The sequence below is a fragment of the Miscanthus floridulus genome, chromosome 2 (genome assembly GCF_019320115.1).
Source record: "Miscanthus floridulus cultivar M001 chromosome 2, ASM1932011v1, whole genome shotgun sequence".
In the NCBI taxonomy this organism is placed as follows: domain Eukaryota; kingdom Viridiplantae; phylum Streptophyta; class Magnoliopsida; order Poales; family Poaceae; genus Miscanthus; species Miscanthus floridulus.
In genome coordinates, this window is record NC_089581.1 from 58,665,289 (window position 1) to 58,686,858 (window position 21,570).

Here is a 21,570-nt window from a genome sequence, read left to right on the forward strand (position 1 = left end):
CGTCCGAGCTCTAGAAGAAGGCCAACTCCTCGCCACTCTCTCTACGTCTCGCCATTTCCCTCACTGTCGTCCCCTTCCTCCGTGAGCACGGCGACCGGGACACCGTGACGCCGCCAAGCCAAATCCACCAACACCGAGTGCCATTAACCAATTCATCCAAGCCACAGCCCCACCATGAACTTCTCTACGTCTGCGACACCACCGCCATTCCATTTTCGCCTCAGGTAGACCTCCCCATGAGCGCAGCTCCACCGGGTCGCCATGACCGCCGCCGGCCGAGCTCACATGTGGCCATGCTACCTCTGGGCAGGGCAGCTCCAATGCCCCACTAGCTAACAGGCTATGCTGGAACTATAACTAGCCTGGTCATTAGGCAAATAAGTGTCCCTATCCTCCCAAGAATGCTCAAGGAAACGTCCGTCAGGGGCGTGTTCACTACACTACAGTGGAGGAAATTCCTGCTGGTGAAGTGGTCACCGCTGGTAAGTTCCTTGTTAATGATCACCCTGTAGTTGTGCTCTTTGATTCGGGTGCTTCGCATTCCTTTATGAGTTCTACTTTTGCATCTAAGCATAATATGAATGTGATTACAATTGTCAAGGGTGGTTATTGTATTAGTGCTGCTGGAAATAATATCCTGACTAACTAAGTAGTTAAAGATGTAAAGATTGAGATTGGGGATCAAGAGTTCCTTATGGATCTTGTAGTTCTACCAGGGTAGGAATCGATGTAATCTTAGGAATGAAGTGGATGAGTGGGAATGGAGTGTTGATCGATACATCAACCCATGTGGTAATGTTGAGGGATCCTATAGATAAGAAGGGTTTTCTAGTGCAGTTACCTCATGATATCTCTGTCCACAATATAGCCAATGCTACCCTAGCCAAAGCCATTGAGGATCTACCAGTTGTCTATGAGTTTCCAGATGTCTTTCCTGATGACTTGCCTAGATTACCTCCGGACCATGAAGTAGAATTCAAGATAGAACTCATTCTGGGTACGGCTCCTATTTCTCGAAGGCCCTATAGAATGCCACCCAATGAGTTGGCTGAGCTGAAGAGTCAGTTGAATGAGCTATTGAAGAAAGGTTTGATTTGGCCTAGTTCTTCTCCTTGGGGTTGTCCGGCCATCTTTGTGAAGAAGAAGGACGAATCTCTACGCATGTGAGTGGATTATCGCCCCCTTAATGCTGTCACTATCAAGAACAAATACCCTCTTCCTCGCATCGATAGTCTGTTTGATTAGCTCTCCAAAGCTAAGGTATTCTCCAAGATTGATTTGAGGTCTAGCTATCATCAGATCAAAATTCATCCTTAAGATATACCAAAGACAGCTTTCTCTACTCGTTATGGCTTGTTCGAATACCTCGTCATGTCCTTTGGGTTGACAAATGCTCCGGCACACTTTATGTACCTGATGAATTTAGTATTCATACCGGAACTAGACAAATTCATCGTCGTGTTTATTGATGATATCCTTGTATATTCTCAGAATGAAGAAGAGCATGCTGAACATCTGAGAATTGTTTTAACTCGGTTATGTGACAACCAGCTTTATGCTAAGTTCAGCAAGTGCGTATTCTGGTTGAACAAGATACCTTTTCTAGGTCATGTGTTATCTGGTGATGGAATTTCGGTTGACCCTACTAAGGTGCAAGAAGTCCTTGAGTGGAAGGCACCTACTACGGTTACAGAAGTCTGAAGTTTCCTAGGATTGGCTGGCTATTATCGTTGCTTTATCCTGGATTTCTCAAAAATCACCAAGCCCATGACTTGACTACTTCAAAAGGATGAGAAGTTTGTGCGGACTCCGAAGTGTGAAGAGGCTTTCCACACTTTGCGGACCTTACTAACCTCTGCTCATGTATTAGCACAACCAACATCGAGAAGCCTTTTGATGTCTGCTGTGACGCATGTGGCACTGGTTTGGGGTGTGTTCTTATGCAGGAGAGCCGAGTAATTGCTTATGCTTCACGCCAGCTTTGAAAGCATGAAATCAATTATCCTACCCATGACTTAGAACTAGCTGCAGTTGTTCATGCCCTAAAAATTTGGAGACATTACTTGCTGGGTAATGTGTGCAACATCTATACTAACCATAAAAGCCTCAAGTATATCTTTACTCAACCTGAGTTGAACATACGTCAACAACGATGGTTAGAATTAATCAAAGACTACAACCTTCAAGTGCACTACCATCCTGATAAGGCAAATGTGGTTGCTGATGCCTTAAGCAGAAAGGCCCATTGCAATTCCTTAGTTAGTGAAGACTTTCATCTGGCACACCTCCTTCATCCTATGGTACTCCACAATATCACTATGGATTGCTCTCTTAGAAGTCAAATTATCGAACTCTAGAAGACTAATGTGGGTGTGTTTCACATCAAGTGAAAGATGAAAGAGAAAGAAACCAAGCACTTTAGGGTCGATGACAAGGGCATTCTCTGGTTTAATGATAGGCTTGTGGTACCCAAAGACAAAGAACTTAGAAATCAAATTATGGCTGAAGCCCATTCTTCTAAACTGTCCATCCATCCTGGTAGCAGTAAAATGTATCAAGATCACAAGCTGTATTATTGGTGGACCAAGATGAAGAAAGAAATCACAGCTTACGTGGCAAGGTGTGATAACTGTTGTAGAGTCAAGTCTATTCACATGAGGCCCGGATTATTGCAGCCACTCTCTATTCCTGGCTGGAAGTGGGAGGAAATTAGCATGGATTTTATTATTGGATTACCCACTACCAAAAAGGGTTGTAATTCCATCTGGGTTATCGTAGATCGTCTAACTAAATCCGCTCACTTTATTCCGGTCAAGTCTACCTATCACCTGCACAATTATGCTGAGATTTATTTTCAACAAGTGGTACGTCTCCATGGTGTACCCAAATCCATTATTTCTGATAGAGGACCGCAATTCACGGCTTGCTTTTGGGAGTGTTTACATCAGAACCTTGGCACTCATCTAATCCGCAGTTCTACCTATCATCCGCAAACATCAGGACAGACTGAGCGTGTTAATCAAATTCTTGAAGACATGCTTAGGGCTTGTCTTATCTCTTACAAAGGCTCTTGGGAGGACTGGTTACCTCTCGCTAAATTCTCTTATAACAACAGTTATCAAGAGAGTATCAAAATGGCTCCTTTTGAAGCTCTTTATGGCAGCAAGTGTAGAACTCCTTTGAACTGGGTGGAACCCGGGGAAAGAAGATTCTATGGTATTGATTTTGTAAAAGAAGCCAAAGAGCAAGTCCAAACTATACAGAAGAATATGACTGCCGCTCAGGCTAGACAAAAGAGCTACGCTGATAAGAGAAGAAAACCTATTGAGTTTGAAGTAGGTGATCATATTTATCTGAAGGTATCCCCTATGAAAGGAGTAAAACATTTTGGAATTAAAAGGAAGCTGGAGCCTCAATATGTTGGACCTTACCACATTATCAAGAAAAGTGGAAGAGTAGCCTATAAACTCGATCTACCACGTGAAATGGGAGCTATATTCCTAGTATTCCATGTGTCCCAGCTAAAGAAGTGTCTTCGTATTCCCGAGGAAAGAATAGTCACAAGAAAAGTCAACTTGAAATCTGATCTTTCTTATGAGGAAAAGCCCGTGCAAGTTCTGGATACTCAAGAAAGAGTGACTCGTACACGAGTGGTTAAGTTATACAAGGTAGTCTGGAGTAATCATTGTGAACGGGATGCAACATGGGAGCGGGAAGATTATTTAAAAGAAAATCATCCAACTTTCTATACTAAATGGTACGCTTTCCAAATCTCAGGACGAGATTTTTCTAAGGGGGGAGGGCTGTAACACCCTAGGTGTTTGGCTTCTACTAATTGCATTTCATTTCATAAACATGTGCATCATCTATCTCATCATGCCTTTGTTACTGAAACATGCATATGCAACATTTTCTAATTGTGTATGTTTCATACTTGAGTGTTGTGAATAGTAATGGTGTAACATGTGAATGCAACCTGAGTTTCTCATACCTTGAAACATGGCAACATGGTAGTAATGTGACAAGTATAGAATAACAACAAAGTCATGCAACATGTGAAACATTGCATTGCAACATATGAGTGAATTGCTTGTTTTAGTTGCTTTATCACATGTGATCATTAGAAGTTGGTATAACAATTTTTTTTAAAGTGGTTGATCAGGGTCTATTACACCTTAACTACACTTAGGTTACTTGTTGGGACATTGTTCATGTAGATCAAAATGACCAAAATGCCCTCAAGTGGAGGTTTGACTTGAATTGACCCTTGGAGTGTCCCTGTTTGACTGATTCAAAAGACCAACTTGGAAACTTTGCATGGCTGTGCACTCTTTACCAAAGTTGTAGCTAATTTATTAAGGAACAAAAGTTGTTTTATGATCATTTCATGAAAATGGTTAGAACAAGCTCAAACATGGCCCACAAGTCAGAATGTCATGCTGATTTCATACTTAGAAATTTTCTAAGTCCTTAAGTGTTTTGCAGTTTTGTGTACCCAACTTTTTCACCTTGTATCTCCCTAACAGAGCCAAACCAGCTCGAGCTCCAATAACAAGAGTTGTAGTTCACATATAGATGATCAACTTTGTTAACTATGGCATAGTCTAGATCGTCACGGATTAGGAGCTAATCATCGTCAAACCTGCTCTGTCAGTCATCATCGGTGATCACTGAATCGCGATTTTTCAGAAATCGGACAGAACTCGCCGTGGCCGACTGGCTCAGGCTACATTCGCCGCGTGGTGTTTATGCTCTGCTGAAGGCTCCACGTCACACGTCCGAGCTCCAGAAGAAGGCCAACTCCTCGCCACTCTCTCTGCGTCTCGCCATTTCCCTCACTGCCATCCCCTTCCTCCATGAGCACAGCGACCAGGACACCATGACGCCACTAAGCCAAATCCACCAACACCGAGCGCCATTAACCGATTCATCCAAGCCACAGCCCCGCCGTGAACTTCTCTACGTCTGCGACACCACCGCCATTCCATTTTCGCCTCAGGTAGACCTCCCCGTGAGCGCGGCTCCACTGGGTCGCCATGACCAACGCCGGCCGATCTCACATGTGGCTGTGCTGCTCAAGCCCCTTATCGCCCCTTCTCTCCCTTGCGCTAGCTTCTATGTGTTACGCTGAAGCTCGCTGAGTGAGCCACTAGGGCCATGACGCCGTAGCCTCGCTGGAGCCGGCCCTGCCGTGGCCGTGCGCCGCCATGCTAGTCACCACCCCCTCTAGCTGAGCCATTAGCTGCAATAAATGGTTCCCCTAGGTGTGCTTGGGTGAGGCGAACACGTTGGCACCATTGCCTTCGCCGGAGAAGCCACCGGCGACGAACTACGCCATCGGCCGTTCCTCCTCCCCTGTTTCTCTCACTAACACGCGGGTCCCCTTTTGTCAGTCGCCGCTGCTGAGGAGGTAGCCAGCCTGGGCCACGCCGAGTGCTGGGCTACGTTTGCGCGAGTTGTGGGCTGCCGAATCTATCCGGGCCGGCCCAGTTGTGAAGTTGATTTTCTTGTTTTTGGTTTTGTTTATTTTGTTTTTCACAGAATTGTGTGCATGATTCAAAAATGTGCATCTCCTAATTGGTAGCTCAAAATGCTATGGTTCCAATTTTGTTGAGTTCCTAGTAATGTCTAGTATTTAATAAAAATATTATATGAGCACATGTTTTAGAAATTTTGGATGAATGAAATAGGACTTTGAAATGTGTTTTTAGATGCATGCAAACTTGTTTGAATTTTATCTTGAGTTTCTGTGGTCCAAAAATTATGAAATTTTGTGGGTAATCTATTATTGCTTAGTAGAAGCTCTGGTTAAAATTTCAAAGCTAGTGCATGTATAGTTTTTGAGTTATAGAATTTCTTTTTATCAATGGATGGATCTTGTGTGAATTTTCATAATTTTTCTATAGATCCAGTATAGGTAAAATTTGGTGAGTAAGGTTCTTATGCTAGAATGATGCTAGAAAAAAATGACAAATCTGTTTCTTGACACTTTTCATTAGGGTTTCCTAATTATGCTAAAAATGGACATGCCACTTGTTATTTTGGATACAGCAAGTTCTGCTTGCTCAATGGCTTTGAAATTTTTGTGGTAGTCTATGTGAAGCATGAGATAGCTACTGTAATTTTTGTATATTTTTATGAATAGTTTTGCTATATATTGCTTTAATCACTTAATTAACTAAATAAATTTGAAAAGGATATTAAATAATTTATTTAGAAGTTGGCACTATACTTTCTAGTGTTTCTCTGGTATGTGCAACAAGTTGGTTAAGTTGGCTTGGTCAAATTATGCTTTTGCATCATCATTAAATGATTAAGCTAGTAACTCTGTTATTTCTGGACAGATTCTAGGTTTACTAGAAATTGATTTGGTTAACATAAGAATCATGCTTTGCTGTTTACCATTGATTTGTAGAAAATTTCATAAGCTTTCCAGAATGTCCTCATACAAGTTATTTGGAATTGTAGAACTCTGGTTGTGATTGAATTAAGGGACTACTTATATGCATATGAAACTTTAAATGTTAAATTATGTATACCTTTACTATTTCTAAGTTTGTGGTAATGTTCCTAGGTGTTAGGCCTTTAACTAAAGATGAGCATCTTTATCTTAGGTTATGCAAGTTAGGTAAGTTGATCTTGTTCTTTAAGTTAAGTTAGATACATGCTTAAAGTGATTTGAATAGAACTATTTTACTCGGTAAACGAGTGTCCAGTGATGTTTTCGTTAAACATTTACTGTGATTCATTCATCATGAGCATCATGTCATTCCTTATGCATCCATGGTATTTATCTCGTGCATCGGCATGCAATAGGTGTACTAGAGGGAGTAACACTGCTGGAATTCGAGGAACCGAGCGAGCAGCAGCAGTCGACACCGGAGGTTCAGGAGGTGCCGCCTTCAGGAGAAGTGCCAGATGAGGTCACCGTTGAGTGCCCGGATCACCGTCCTTGCAACTTTGTGAAAGGCAAGCCCCGGAGCATATTAAGCCTCCTAATTTCCAAAATGCAGTTATAGTATTATTGTTATATATATATATACATATATTGTTGCATTAAGTTTAGGTGTTGGATGCAAACACTTGCTGCATTGGTTACCCAATCCTTGTCTAGATATTGTTACCCTGAATCCTATGTAGCTCAGGCTTGTGTACTGCTTAGCCCTGCTTAAACACGGTAGAAGTCAGGTGATTTCCTGTCACCTACGAGATATAGGAAGATACATATGGCACGGTTGGCTATATTTGCTATCGTGGAAAAGAACCAGTCTTAATTTGAAATGGAGACCGGGCGGAGGCTTGCTGGTTTGTAGTGACTCCATCTGTGTCGATTAAGGACTGAATCTTGGAGCCTTTCCTGTTCATGTTGAACGCATGCCTCTCTCTTAGTTGGCCGGGTCTAGAGACCGACCGCGAAGCCGAGTAGCTCAACTCAGGCCGGGAGTCGATAAGTATAAAGTACGCCTCGGAAGGGAGCCGTAGGCGTGAGTCCAAGGGCAGGTGATTTAAAAGTCCTGATCGTCCTGGCAAAAGGGTAATCCCTGAGAGCGCTGGTGCTGATCGAACCCGCAAATTTGGTTCCTAAGTTGTACCAAAGGTAACCCATGGCTACCCTTGCTAAGTATGCCAGGGTGAGAGTTAGGAATACCCCCTCAGCTGAGTTGTAATTCGATTCGAATTGCTGTCTCTCCCGGTTAGTGAGAACTTGACGGGCTTATCTCCAACATAGATACACTAAATAACATAATGGTTTGAAAATGGTGATATGATGATGACAGCCTTATTATACCTGCTATGGTTAATATTGTTTGCTCCTAATAAGTGAGTGCTCTAGTACAGGTGCTAATCTAGTGGATAGGTAAATGATGTTAAGCTTGATGCTAAGTTTAAATTGGTTACTATAATCATAAGCTCTTTTATGCAACTGTGTCAAGCTAGCCCACCTGAAAAGCCTTGCATGATCCTTGGTGTCCTTTATTTCTAGTTTTGATGGGTAAGTCTAGCTGAGTACCTTCTCGTACTCAGGGTTTATCTCCCACCTGTTGCAGATGACCAGTTCTACTTTGGTTGTTGCAAGTACTGCCTTCTCCCAGCTGGGGATGAAGACTAGACCGTTGGATGCGGTCTCTACTAGTTCTCGTACCTGATAATGCTTTTGTGGGATATGACTCAAACTTAGCAATGTAATTGAAAACTATGATGTTTTGTACTAAACTATGTTGCTTCCGCATACTCAAACTTGGTTTGTAATATTCTATTTAAACTCTGATGGATGTAATCCGAATGCTTATTATGAAATGTTGTAATGGATGATGTGTTGTGTTGAATCACTACGATCTTGGTTTGTATGTCGAGAGTTGGTTGAAATCCTTCGTGATTTTCGGACTACCGGGATTATGGGAGCTTAAGTATAGGAATTTGATCGCTTCGGTGATTGTTTTTGTACTTACGTTCTTATGATTTGGTCGGTTCTGTTACATGTTGTGCACAAATACTTTATATGAAACAAACTTTGCTAGACTATGGTGTAGTTCTAGATAAAGTACCTCTTTTGTGCGACAATAAAAGTGCGGTAAAACTTGCAAATAATCCAGTTCAACATTCTCGCACCAAGCACATAGATATCCGCCATCACTTTCTTAGAGATCATATTGCTAAAAATAATATATCACTAGAAGGTGTAAGAACCGAGGATCATTTGGCGGATATCTTCACTAAACCGCTAGATGAGGCAAGATTTTGTAGATTGCAGAATGAGCTCAATGTGCTGGATTTTAGTAACTTCACTAAAAATTGAGCTTGTGTTGTCCCTTGCATTGCATTGTAATATACAACATGTTTAATGCTTTATAATGCATATAGGGCTTGTCTAACATGGTTAAGATAACCGCCAAAAAGCATGTGAAGAAGCTTAACCTTGGATCAAACTTGACAAGCAACTAGATTTACATTCAAGTATTGCATATGCATGAATGTTGTTTTGTCGTTTGTCTTAAATTGCCCTCTTATTGCCTAATTTCTTAAAAAGAATTATAGCCTAAGGCAAAATATTTTGAAAAACTTTAGGGTTTGAGAGAGGTCACTCACATCAGTCTCAATTGGTGTTTATTTAGATCTTATTCGAATTGGGACTTGATTGGGAACAGGCAGCGCAAAGGACTTTGAAGATTTGCTGAAGGAGTGACCGGACGCTACATCAGACTCTGATGTCTAGCATTCGGTCAGTTCACAGGAGGTGAATAGCTGCCGAGTAGGAGTGACCAGACGCTAAAACAATGTTTTCCTAGCGTCCGGTCAGAAGGAGCTTCAACGTCCAGTCGATCATGAAGACATCAAGGCTAGGTGACCAGACTCTGGCTGCATCCAATCGGTGTCCACCGGACGCGTCCGATCGTGATTCTAGAGGAATTGGACCTCTCTGGAATCGACCGGATGCTGGGTGGCAGTGTTCGGTCGCTGCCACCGGAGCGTTCGGTCAATAGATTTCATGCGGCTTACGGTCTCTTTTCCTGTTTCCTTTTCTGATCCATCAGGGGGCCATCCTATTTAGTCTCGGCGGGCCATACCTTGACCTAACCCATCTCAGCCACGCCGTCATCGCCGTCCCATGCTCTAGCCGCCGCAAGCACCACCGCGACCTCCAGAGCTTGAGTGCTGTCACACGCCTCGTGCACCAGCCACACCGCCCTGCTCCCGCACTAGCATCACCGTGCCACGCCATCTCGAGCACACGCGCCACTAAGCAGCTTCGCCCGCACCTGCGCCGAAGTTCTCCCTCACCGGGGCCTATGCCGCCGTGCTCTAGAGCTACCGCTTAGCCGCCCTAGCGCCGGCAGCATTGATAGCACAGCCACCAGTGCCTCCACAGCAGCAGAGCCATCCACACCTAGCGCCGGTAAGGCCCTACCCTAACGCCGTTGTGCCCTAATCGACATTGTCATCACCGCACTGACTTCAATTGCATCTAGGGCCATCGATTCACTGCTCACCGCAAACCCTAGCTGATTCAGTGTCCCTCGATCCGTTCCTCTTCTCGCCCTTTCACCATTTTGATAGGTAGCAAGCCCCACATTTCAATTTCGCATCTAAATTGCTTGCTTCCTAGGGTTTCACATCTATTAGATACATTGTATTTATTTGTATATCCTATCTATTCCATCGTGCAGCAAGCCGGTTCCGTTGAGGTGTTAGTGGCAGTTGTCAGTCAACTCAGGGCCAAGCTCGCGAGTATGGAATGAGGCCAAGCCTCAAAAGTGTCAGCGACAGTTGATCTTTGTTAGAGGCAGTTGATTCATCTCAGATCTTTCAGATGGCTTGGATGAAGAATGTTGGAGGTGATCCCGGTGACGAGGATCCAAGGCCCCCACCTCGCCAGCCTACAGAACCTAAAGGCAAGGTGACCAAGAAGCTGGCAGTCAGGAAGCGCAAGTATCCAGATGTAGATACAACGAGAGCCACCACAGTTGTAGAGGCCGCAGAGCATGCCAAGAGAGGAGGCGCTCATAGTGGAGTCCGGATTGCCGATCCACTTTCACCAGAGGCGATGGCTACACTTTAGTGTGTTGAGCATCTTCATGGTGGTCCAGCTAGGACCCTCATGATTGGAGGATGGCATGTTGCCATTGACGAGGTTCAGCCTTAGGGGGAGCCACAGCAGCATCCCCAGCCCGCTCAGCAGACTTAGGTGCCTTAGCCAGCTCAGTAGACACAGGAGGCACAGCCGACATAGTAGTCTTAGGAGGGTGAGCAGGTTCAGTAGGCCGAGGAGACAGAGCCGACACCACAACCACAGTTATGCCGCTTTGGTCGCACTCATGTCCCAGTTTCACCGAGGCCAGTCACTCAACGGAGGGGTTCTCATCCACCGCCTCGACCACAGGGTCCGCCTCCAGTGACCCATCTTGACCTAAGGGCCGCCACGGCCAAGTAGGTGCAGCGGTTGAGGTTTGTTGACTTTGAGGTATGGTTTCCACCTAGGAGGGATGAGAGAGCATCAGAGGGATTCTATACACCCCTTCAGGAGGATTTCTATAATGCTTATCAGAACAACGGAGCAGTCTTCTGACCACAGAGAGTATGCAACATAGAGTCTATTGTTGTAGTAGCTAGAGAGCACATTCGCCCCTACCTTGCATATCTGCCGGGGCTGACAGATTTGATTAGATGAACTAGATTATATGTTCCATCTTGGGTTCGTCAGTTCTATGCATCTCTCTGGATTGACCCCCACCATAGGTTTATTCACTTTGCATTTGGTGGCAGAGACTATCGGTTGATGAGCACCAGGGTTAGGGAGATTCTCAAGCTTTAGGAGCAGCCAGTCAGGCTCCATGAGGTGTGCTATGGACAGACTGCACCCCCTAGATGTCCTCATGGTGGCATGGTACCCCCTACAGACTTGGTGTGTCACTGCTTCACTGAGCCTTTTGGCGAGGGTTCGAGGAGGAACCCCAATGATCTCACGCCTACTGCTCGTGTGCTTGAGGCTATTATGAGGAGGACTTTACTCCCGCGGATAGGATACAGAGAGGGATTGAATCATATTCAGCTATGGCTTCTCAACTGTCTGATGCAGCAGACAGTCTTTGACATCTAGGATCTCCTTCTGTCAGAGATGGAGGACACTATAGCTGAGGGCTTCAGAGGTCACAAGCAGCTACCCTATGCTCATTGGGTCACTTTTCTTATCCACAGAGCTATTTCTATTAAGTCTCCTGAGATGTTTGCTGAGTATAGTGGTGCCACGACAGAGTTCCCTGCTTATAACCTGTCTCAGATGATCCGACACAGTACACCATAGGCACCGAGTCAGCCACGCCATCGTCTAGAGGTGTTGGAGACTACAGCCCAGCAGGATGATATCATTAGGGGTATTGTAGCTACAGAGGAGGAGAAGCTTGCTCAGCAGGAGGGGTTGATCACTAGCGAGCCTAGTGACAATTCTGATGATGATTACTAGCCCATTCCGTAGATGCCTCCACGATGACATGATGCTGAGGCCGGTAGCTCCAGTTCAGTGCAACCTGCCCCGTAGACTGACCCCGCTCTTCTGGCTATACTTGAGCGAATGAGGTAGGACTAGGCCAGACAGGCTCAGGAGACAGCTGCTACACTTGCTCAGTTCCAGACTTGGCAGGACAAGTTCCAGCGCTAGTAGCTTGTCATTTAGCAGCAGACCCAGGCACTACAGCAACAGCAGTAGGCTATGCATCAACAGTAGATACTCATGCAGCAGCAGCTTCTCGGGTTCATGCAACATGTAGTGTAGGTGATTGGGGCCCCACCGCCATAGACTACGCCCTAGTTTGGTCAGCCTGCTACCACTTCGATGACTCTAGCGTTACAGCCCAGTGGGCTTCAGAGTCAAGGACAGCCACCAGCACAGTTTGCTTCTCTGACAGAGCAGGTGTCCCAGTGGTTCGCTTTGCCAGTGGTAGCCCCGTGGTTCACACCACTCCAGATGGGCTTCACACTGGCATAGACATCGTCGCTTCTTGAGCCAGACACTTCAGTCTCCAGGAGTCTTGGAGCCTCCTTCAGTGAGTTGACAAGGCAGCCCACTCCTCCATACCTGCATGTTCCAGGTCCTTCTATGGCTGTGCCTATCACAGCAATGATAGAGACGCTCCCCTCTTTAGTGGCATCATCAGAGCCAGCTACTTCAGTTTTACCAGCTCAGTCTATAGCAGCACCAGTTCCTGATCCGACCCAGATTGCTTCACCATCACTTCCAGCTTCAGAGGGTCAGACAGCCCAGAGCTCCAGATCAGACGATGATGGCACCCAGTTCCACCTTGCTCCTCGTACCTCAGCGCCTAGCTCATCCGCTGTAGCCCCGACGACCGACCTGTAGGTTTTGGTGTTTGACGCCAAAGGGGGAGAGGGTTCAAGTATGTTAGGCTTAGGGGGAGCTTATTATATTAGCTTATCTATTTACATTGGAGTTTTTATGTGTGAGATACATTATGCATTCATGTTTACTATATTTATGTGACAGTGATATCTACGTGATCGTGATATATGACATGTGTGCTCTCTACTTTGAATTCTTTGTATGTCATATCTCTTGTGTTTTGCTCATTTGCCTTTGCTTCTGTGTTATACTCCAATGCAAATGAGCTTTATTACTTGTACTCATGCTTATTTTATATCTTTTGAGTACATCATGTTGGCTTGGGTCATATAAGCTTGTCTAACACCTTTGTTCTTATTGCCTAAAGCTTATATGAACCAAGCATGTTAAAAACCTCATCTCTTTCACATACTCAAGGTAGTATTGTCATCAATCACCAAAAAGGGGGAGATTGAAAGCATCTAGGCCCTAGTTGGGTTTCGGTGATTAATGACAATACATGATTACTGTGACTAACATGTGTTTTGCAGAAACAATTGAGTTAGGTCACGGTAATAGAGATTGAATCGGCAATCATGGTTGTCATGCCCCTACGATGGAAATCGTTTCGGTTTTCAAAGGATGGACGACAAGGTTAAGGATGGACTAGTTCTAAGTGTCGATTGGAGCTGGAGAGACACTTAGAGTAGTTTAGGACTTTGTTTTTCCTTTGGTCGTACTATTAAGGGGGGTATGAACGGGTAGCTTGACCTAGGTGAGTCTAGTGAGTTAGGTGTGGTGCACACTTGTTAAAACTAGCACTAGGTAGCTCCACAACAGCCCTATGATCTAATGGAGCAAACTTCATTCACATATGTTCGAGAGTTGGAAGTGAATGGAGGGTCAAATACTGACCGGAGGCTGGCTCCAGTGTGACCGGACGCTGGCTCCGGGTTCGGTCAGTTCATTTGACCAAGGTGAAAGCGTCTGGAAGTGACCGAATGCTGCGAGGTCATCGTACCGAACACTGAGGGCCAGCGTCCGGTCGACTCCAGTAAGGTTCCAGAGAGGGAAAATCACAACCGGACGCGTCCGGTCAGTGCTGACCGGACGCTGGCCAGCGTCCGATCACACTGTAAACACTGGAGTTTGGGGTATACTAACCGGAGCGTCCGGTCACCCCGCAAAGGCACATAACGGTTCGTTTTTTAGCCAGTGTTATAAATACCACCTCCACTCGTGTGTGGGGGTACTTTTGCTCATTCCAACAGCTGAGAAACACCTTAGAGAGTGCCAAGAAGAGCAAGGTCCTAGTGAGGTGATTGAGATTTGAGAATCCCAAAGAGAGCCCTCATTAGTGAAGATCAAGAGTAGCAAAGTATGCATCCACCTTCTCATTAGGCTTGTCATGGTCAAGTGAGAGTTTGTGCTTGTTACTCTTGGTGATCGCCATCACCTAGACAGCTTGGTGGTGATTGGGAGTTCGGTGATCACCCGGCGGAGCTTGTGGGTGACCCAACTCAAGTTGTGAGTGGTTGTGGGTGATTCACCGCGACGGAGTGTTGAAGAATCAACCCGTAGAGAGCACTTGATCCTTGCGTGGATCAAGGGAGAGCTACACCCTTGCGCGGGTGCTCCAACGAGGACTAGTGGGGAGTGGCGACTCTTCGATACCTCAGCAAAACATCGCCATATTCCTTCCTCTCTATTTACTTTGAGCATTTACTTTGAGCAATTCAATTCATGTCTTTACATTCTTAGAATTGCCATGCTAGAGTAGGATTGGAACTTAGGTTGCAAGTCTTTTATGCGGTAGAATAATTAGGAACACTTTCTAGGCACAATGGGTTAATTGGGCTAACCATAGGATTTAATTATTGCAAAGAAATTTAGAATTAGCCCAATTCACCCCCCTCTTGGGCATCTTGATCCTTTCAGCTGTCAACTCAGTGTGGGTTCCTGGACCGCCGGAGGGCCACGATGATGCGGTGGACGCCTCCGAGGAGGACAAGTCACGGCGGCGGCGGTCGGACGCCGCGTCGCTCCAGAACTCGATCCAACGTGGTGCCTTGCCGCCGTAGGCCGCATCGAGGCTGTGGTGCGTGCACGGTGTGGCGGCAGCCTCGCCGGCGTGCTGCTACTGCGACAACGGCGCCACCAATGACGACGGCACCTGCGGGTCTAGCGACTGGAAGTAGGCGGCGTGGGTGAAGAAGTGGAAGAGGTCGAGGCCACAACAGAGGACGCGGTCGTCGGTGACAAAGAACACCGGGTTCCCCCCAAGGCAGGGGCGGTAGGGCAGGAAGTAGCGGTCGAAGAGCGGCACGTGCAACAGCGCATGTCGGATGGCGGCGCGAGCTAGCCGCAACGCGCTGTCGGGGTTGGCTGGGCGTGCGCCCTAGCACGGGCCACGCGGGCGCCGGCGTGCAGCTCCACTACGCCACAGGCGACTGCGGCAGGCGGCTCCAGAGCGGCGGGCTTGGCGGCACGGCGCGCCGCAACGCTGGCGCAGGTGAACCTCCACCACGACAACAGCAACAACGACTAGACCTCGTACGGGTGAGGAAGCTGGAGGCGACGACGGCGCAGGCGAGGACGCCGTCTTCGGTGCCAGCCGGCTTCCCCGAGTCCTTTGCCTCCTCTGCTGGATTGGCGCCGCCCGGAGCTCCTAACAGGATCCATCACGTTGGATCTAGACCGCTCTCCCAGCTGCTCACCTCCTAGCTGCTCGTTTCCACGCTCGTGCCCGCGCCCGCGCCCGCACCGCCTCCTGTTCCGCCGCGGAAGACACGCTCGTCTCCTAGCTCCGCCTGGGCTCCGCGGCTCGTTCCCCTGCTTCCACGACGCAACGCGGTTCTTACGTGGTCCAACCAGACCAGGTTGGGGGCGGACCCAAGTATGGCCCAGGGGCATCGGATGTCCAAAACGAAATTTTCTCTCTCCTCAACCGGATGAAACCGGTCCATGGTGTCTTGTGGCCTAATTTCAACGAACCAGAGTGTCTTCTGGCAAAATGCTTCAAAGTGGTTGTCTGTCAGCAAATGGCCATCACTTTGAATGTCCAACAGACAATTTTCCCATAAAAAGGACGTACCCAATGCAGAGAGCTCCCGCTCTGTGCGGAGTCTAGGGAAGGGTGTCAGTGGCAAGCCTTACCCTCACCTATGCAATGCGAGGAGACCATGACTCGAACCCGGGACCTTCCGGTCATACAACCTGTTCGGTTGGCTGGTTCGTATCGTTGCTGGTTCGTGAAGAAGTTCTGCTGGCTGGTTTATGTGAGAGAAAAATACTGCTCCGACTAAAAATTTATGATCGTTTACGACAAGCCACAGCCAAGCCAACAGGCTACATATCGCCGGCCACCACGAGACTGCCACAACCCGGAGCCTGCTGCGGCACTTTGACCGTGCCCTGCCTAAACTGATGCCCCGTTTGGTATGGCAGGCGTGCATCACATGGCTCCGGCCTGCCTAGGGATTTACTTTGACCGTGGCAGCATTGTTGGCTATTTCCTCCGTTCTTAAAAAAAATGCAATTCTATGTCTAAGGATAATGAAATGTATCTCATCTCCGTAGTGTTTAATCACCGGTAATGAAATCTGAATGAGTGTTCTAGGTGTGCGAATGCCGCGGATATTGCAATACCAGCATTAATCCTAAGCAAGCATATTATACTACTACTACACTGATGGTAGTTGCTCATGTAGATCTGTAGATGAGTAATCTATAGTTGAACTTCCAGCAGGCATCAGATATTTCTAGACAATTTGGTTGCACAACTGGGAAAAAAATAGACATCTATTTGCTTATCCTATGTTGGACCATCTCAAACATCTAGTGATTTTTGGTTACTCTCTAATTACCGCAGATACAACGCTGCAGTAGGAACTAGGAAGGTTCCAGCAACTCATTTTTTAGCAGGCAGTGCCCAAAAACAGCATAGATGTAGAAGCTGAAATGTGATTTGAATCCCTGTACATGGTAACTATGTCATCTCTCCTAAATCCCTACATCAACGCGCCATTAGCAGGTTATCCTGCACTGGCAGTCTGGTCACTAGACTCTAGACGGCCGGTGCTGCGTATGCAGCATGCCTCAACTCCGCTTCACTTCAAAAACTGGACAGACACGGTGGTGAGACCGAGGCCCTCAGCGAGCCATGCACCGACGGTGCCAGTGCCCCGGCACACCGGGCACGCGACGGAGTTGGAGCAGTGCCCGCAGAGGCAGAGGTGCTCGTGCGGCACGAGCTGCACCGTCGCCGGCCTGACCCGGCAAGCCCCGTAGCTGAGGCTCGGGTGGGTGCCCTGCCGCCGTCGACGCCAACGCGCGCTTCAGCCGGTGACGGAGGCTCTCGTTCTGGCAAGGTGAGAAACGCCACCAACGCCCTCGCCCTGTCGAGGTCTCTAGAGAGGCCCTGCAGGAGCCGGGCGCTAAGGCCGCACGCGTCGCAGCGCTCCCACAGGTCCCCGCTCGATCTCGGGTACCAGCTCTAATACCGTCGACAGGTGTCAGGTGCATCGGAGCATACCTAAAAGACTAGCCTTAGGGTTTCTCCCGCCTTATATATTGTGCTTCCCCACCATCTCTACACGATGTGGGACTAAATCCAACAATCCCAACAATCTCCTCCTTAGTCACACAAGAATACCAATTATTGAAACCGATGATAACTATCGAGTTCTCGATCTTGAAGCTAGCTTGCAACCGGCCCAGCTCATGTCCAGTAAAGCTCCAACACATTCGATCTTCGAGCTGGCTTATAGCCAGCCCGACTCACGTCCAATAAAGGTACAACACATAAGATCATGGACATTCCTAACCTAAAAGACTAGCTTACAGGTTCTCCCGCCTCATACGTCGTGCCCCTTCATCGCTAAACGATGTGGAGTAAACCTCAACACTCCTGCCCCGGTCCCGACCTCGACACTCCTATCCCGGTCCCGCCGTCACCGTCAGACCGGCCATGGCGAGCTCCAGGGTAAGGCCGACCGGGGCCATCGGAGGCCGTTGCGGCGCGGGCCCCGGCCCAGCAGCAGCAAGCGAGAGGCGCACTGCTCCTGCACGGGCATCGTCCGAGCGGCGGGACCGCGCACCGACGCCTGCTGCCCGGAGATCGTGACAGCGCTCGGACATGGGGTAGCCCGGTACCACAACAGACGCCAGGCGGCCGTCGGGAGCGGACGACAAGCGAGATGACGACGGCAACAGCGCCACCACGTTGGCCACCGCCGCCTGCGCCTGCGCCTGCGCTGCTGGGGCTCGTGACCATGGCCACGGTTGGTATCGTCCGCCGCCCGACTCTGCCGCTCCTTGTCGGTGCCCACGCGGAGGCTGAGCGTCGAGGACGGCGGCGGCCTAGGGTCCTGGCCCTGGCCCTACAGCCGCTGGCGGCCGCTGTCCCCGGTGACCTGGGACAGCAAGTCTCGCTCCATCAGGTTCAGGTCGTCGACGCCCGCGCTTGCCGTCGGCAGCCGCTGCGTGCAGCGCTCCGTCGTTGCCCTCCCGCTCCAGCGTGGTACGAGTAACTGCTTGAAACCATGCAACGGAGAGACGATTGACCACCTTGCTGCCCGTTGAATTGAATTTGTACGTCAAGGAATCCATGACACTCCACCCAATTTTAGCTTCTTTCGTGTCACTCTCTGTCTCTGAATCCACACACTGCCACACTGGCACACATCAAGCTGGTCGAAAACTGTCTCAACACGGCAGGGCAAGCACTCGGCGCTGAGGTGGGACTCATTGGCAGCTGTTCGGTTCAGAGTTCAGGCTGTCAGGTGCCGTCCGCACCACCACGTTCTGCGATGCCGGTAGGCTGAGATTATGCACGCCGTGCGCGCCATGAAAAAACATGCTCCCGGCCCGCGGCCTGCCTTGCACGAACTCCTTGGCGCCGGCTTGAATAGAGGCTGGCAGGCCATGGTCGGCATGTCCTACGGCCCCCGTGGCGCCGGCCGGTGACATGAAGAGGGTTTGGCTAGAGTTGAGGCCACCTGCCTACCCAAGACGCCTCCGTCGCCCTGTCGGCGAACTGATCTAGAACCCTGAGCTGCTCAGTCCCCGAGGGGTCGGCGGCGGAGGGTGTGGTGTGGGGGCATGCGTCAGCGGAACTCACTACTGGAGGCGGCTTCTTTGCCGAGTGCCTGAGGCACTCGGCAAAGACCGATATACACTCGGCACTCGGCATGCCAATCCAACACTCGGCAAAGTAAAGTGGCCGTGACGGCGAGCACCACCGTGACGGCGGCTTTACCGAGTGTCAAGGTCAAGCACTTGGCAAAGGACCCGCTTTGCCGAGCGCCGTTGATTTAGACACTCGGCAAAGGTGGCCACTTTGCCGAGGCCACCTTTGCCGAGTGCCTGGACCGTGGCACTCGGCAAATCTGTGATGTTTGCCGAGTGCAATGGCCATTGCACTCGGCAAAGCATGTTCACAGGTAGTTCCCAGATCGTCACTTTGCCGAGTGTCATGGCCATTGCACTCGGCAAAGTGATTAAAAACAGCCCTTTTTATTTGTTTTTTACATCCCATCCAAACAAATAGAATATATATATAACAAACATCACCAACATCACATATATATCATCAACATCACATATATATCACCAACACCACATATATATCACAAACATCACATATATATCACAAACGTCACATGTCTCATAATATATCACAAATAAGTTCACAAGCAATCCAAGTGCTCCATCATCGTCAACCACAATTGCAAATAGAAGTATCATTAACAACCACAAGTATCATCACTGATTTGGTGAAGGATTCGCTGAAGCATTAGGATCGTTCGATGCTGTCGATTGATTCTGCACAAAGGAGAAGAGATTGCATGTGTGAGACAAGATAAATATATACCATACATGAATAAAACTTTCATACTCCACTAGGTTTAACCGTAAGCATGAACATACAAACTAAAATATTTATACTCACAGGAGTAGAATAGTGAGGAGATGGAGGTGGAGGTGGAGCGAATAGCGAAGGTGGCGGAGCTACACCCGTAGCGGCGCTAAGAATTTGCATGTAGTGAAGAATCTCCGCCATCCTCCGCTGCTCGGCCTCCCGCTCGGCCTCCACCCTCTCCATCTTCGCCTGCATCTGCTCCCGTATCCTCCTCTCTTGTTTCAGCTGGGCCTACAATATATTCACCCCAATGTTACAATAATGCAAAGGAAAGGTATGAAAAAACCAATGAACGATGAATAAACCAGGAATAACCTCGAGTGCCTCCACCTAGTGGTGTGAAGTGTCCTACCGAGGCCGTATGGCTAGGCTCCTACTCGTGCTGCTTGCTCGAATCTGAGAGAGACTGGGAGTAGCGGCCGAGTCGATTGCGCCGTCGCCAATCCAGTACCCCCCATGCTTCTTGCCTCCTCCCACCCTCATGACGACTTCTCCATCAAGGTCCTCGGTGCTCGGATCATACTCTGACCCATGGACCTCCCTTGCCATCGATGTGTACTCACTGAGACGGTTGTGGACGGTCACATTGCTGTACGCCTCGGGCCCATCCTCCGTGCTGTAGTCGACGTCGGACGTCGCCTTGCCCTTGTGGGCCATAGCAAATGCCTTGAAGATGGAGCAAGGCTGGCCACCATGTGACGCCCTGCGAGAAAAAATACAAGATGATTAGAAATCATGCAGAATTGAGTGTTAGAATAAATAAAAGAATTTGCATACCCTTGTTTCTGCGTATCTGCTAAGGCTACGGCTGCCTTGATGGTTCTACACCAGGCATCATCAAACGTCGCTCCTGGCACAAGTTGTGCGTCTCCTCCCACTCGCGTGAGAACCACCTGTCCACCATCTGTTCCCAGCACTGGGGATGCGCGGCACCCCAATAAGAAATCATCTACAGGCCATCAAGTACATGACATATCAAAAGATGAAATTAAGCCTACTTAATCTCAAAAGGAATCAATATTAATGTTCTGTATTTACCTGCAGGTACTGGTCCCGGGTCAGTGTCATGGATCTTGCATCCCTTTTGGTGATCTTTGTTCCAAGGATGGTCCCGTGGTAAGTTATGACGGCCTGGATACGCGCCTCGTAATGCAGGTCCACGATGAGTTTTTTGCAGCATTTGGTAGCCACCGCATCCGCCCTGGCCTCATGTTCGTCCTGGCATCTAAAGAAATCCTGCATACAAACACGATGTATCCATTCATTATTTCAAGAATGTATTGAGCAATGTAGTGCGAGGAAGACTTACCCACAGCTCTTGCTTCACTCGCTCCGCCTTGTTGTTGAATACCCTATGGGCCCGATCTACAGCATCGGGGGCGGCGGCGTATTGGTCAAACAAGTAGGCTAGCCCCGTCACTCCGGCATACTCAACCAGGCTAGGGAAGTGCTCCTTGCACAGAAGACCGAGGATGCCATTGACTTGGCGTGTGTGACCACCTCCACTTGCCACAATCGTCCAGTTCCTACCCAAGTGATTAAGAAAAATTATTAATTTCTATTTTGATTTTCAACATATCATATAAAGTAGTGATAACATCTAAAGTTACTTACTTTTCCCCCTCAGGTCGAATCAGCGGGCGTCTCTCATGAGGTATCTGTCGCTGAGGGAGGCTCGCGGGACCTCGCAAGTAGACGCTCGACGAACTAGAGGAAGCGGAACCCCCCACTATTGCCTTGTCCTCGTCATCCTCCTGCACATCCTCCTGTGCCTCCTCGTCGTCCTCCTGTGTGTCCTCCTATGCCTCCTCGGCGT